The 1,468-nt window shown below is 60.7% G+C and overlaps 1 non-coding gene across 1 annotated transcript in view; it reads left to right on the top strand.

Annotated features, from left to right (window-relative positions):
* Window positions 1–1,201: 1,201 nt before the first annotated feature.
* Window positions 1,202–1,468, top strand: part of LOC140111652 (18S ribosomal RNA) — a 1,886-nt gene continuing 1,619 nt past the window's right edge. Inside the window, exon 1 of the ribosomal RNA XR_011852168.1 lies at window positions 1,202–1,468. This exon is cut by the window's right edge and continues 1,619 nt beyond it. This is a non-coding gene — a ribosomal RNA (18S ribosomal RNA).

Consider the following 1,468-nt stretch of genomic DNA (forward strand, 5'->3'; position numbering starts at 1 on the left):
GACTCCATTGCTTGCCAGCGTGCTAGGAGCGGGGCCGACAGGCTGCTCGGGGTATGGCATCCCCGGGGGCCCACCCTGGAAATCTTCGCTCCTCAGCCGCTGCAGGTTATAAGGTCCCGCCGCGCGTAAGCGCTCAACTCCCCGACCCACGGACGTCGAGCCCATGGTGAGCTGACAGTTTCGTACGGGGAAAAGGGGTCCTCTGGCCCCACATCGATCGAGGGGGTTTAGATCCGCGGAGGCACGCACCGCGAGGCGAATCGCTGCTTTTCCCCAAGAGGTTAACCTTCAAACCACCGAGTAGGTTCGGGGCAGGGCCGACTGTCTGCACTGGGGTATTGCATCCCTGGTGGGGCGACCCTGGAAATCTCTGCCCCTTTCCACTCTTTCGGTTGGGCCTCTCGTCGGGGCGAGCGTAAGTCGGCAAGCAGACGTGGGAAGAGGCTTCTTACCGGTGACACTCCCTTCGTGAGAGAGGCAGGTACTCGCCCCGCACCCCGGTCCAAATCTGCTCGGTCCGGCCGTCGTCGGCCCTAGCCGAAGGCCGCTCCCGCGAAGCCAGGCGATCCGAACCGAGGATCCGCGCGAGCCTTCTCCAAGCCCTCTGCCGGGCGCTGGTGTTGAAAGCGTAGCGGACCCTGTTCGCCGGAGCGATAGGAGCGGAGCACCGGTCCCGCAGGGTTGAAAGCTGGGTAGCAGCGCCGTAGCTTCCCTCCCAGCCTTCCCCCGGACCTGGCGCCCGATCCCCTCCGCTCCTCTGTGCGTTGGCGGGCGGCGCTGCATGGGTACGTCGCGACGGCTCCTATCGTCTCTCTCGCTTAACAGTGTGGAGAGGTGGTGGTGGAGCCGTCCGACACTCGAGGTGCTGAAGTTGAGCGTCCAATGCTTTCCTTCTATGCGCAGCCTACAGGAGCTGTCCGAGCTTCGGAGGTGCTGATGGAGGTGAGAGTCGAGCGCCACTTCTTGGCTGAACTGAGTGGGGAAAGCCAGCGACTGCGAGAGGGAGGGGAAGGGAAGGCTTTTTCGGGTCCTTGGAAGGGACCGAGAGCATCTTTCTTGCCCCCCTGCCCTAAGCTCCATCCAATGTTGTCTGCGAGGTCTTCTCCGGCGGCGGAGAAGCGCTGCGGTAGCAGCAGCAGCAACGAGCGTTCCCATTAGCTCACGGAGCCTGACTCCAAGAGTCTACCCCTCAGAGCTCGGCTACCTGGTTGATCCTGCCAGTAGTATATGCTTGTTTTAAAGATTAAGCCATGCATGTCTAAGTACTGACTATTCTTTACGGTGAAACTGCGAATGGCTCATTAAATCAGTTATGGTTCCTTTGATCGTTCCGCATTGATGATGTGCTACTCGGATAACTGTGGCAATTCTAGAGCTAATACGTGCCCAAGAGCGCTGCCCTCCAGGAAGGCGTGCATTTATCAGACTTAAAACCAATCCGGGGAGCCCTGGTCCGCGGCGGGTCTCC

The sequence above is a fragment of the Engystomops pustulosus genome, unplaced genomic scaffold, assembly GCF_040894005.1.
Source record: "Engystomops pustulosus unplaced genomic scaffold, aEngPut4.maternal MAT_SCAFFOLD_532, whole genome shotgun sequence".
Taxonomy (NCBI): Eukaryota; Metazoa; Chordata; class Amphibia; order Anura; family Leptodactylidae; genus Engystomops; species Engystomops pustulosus.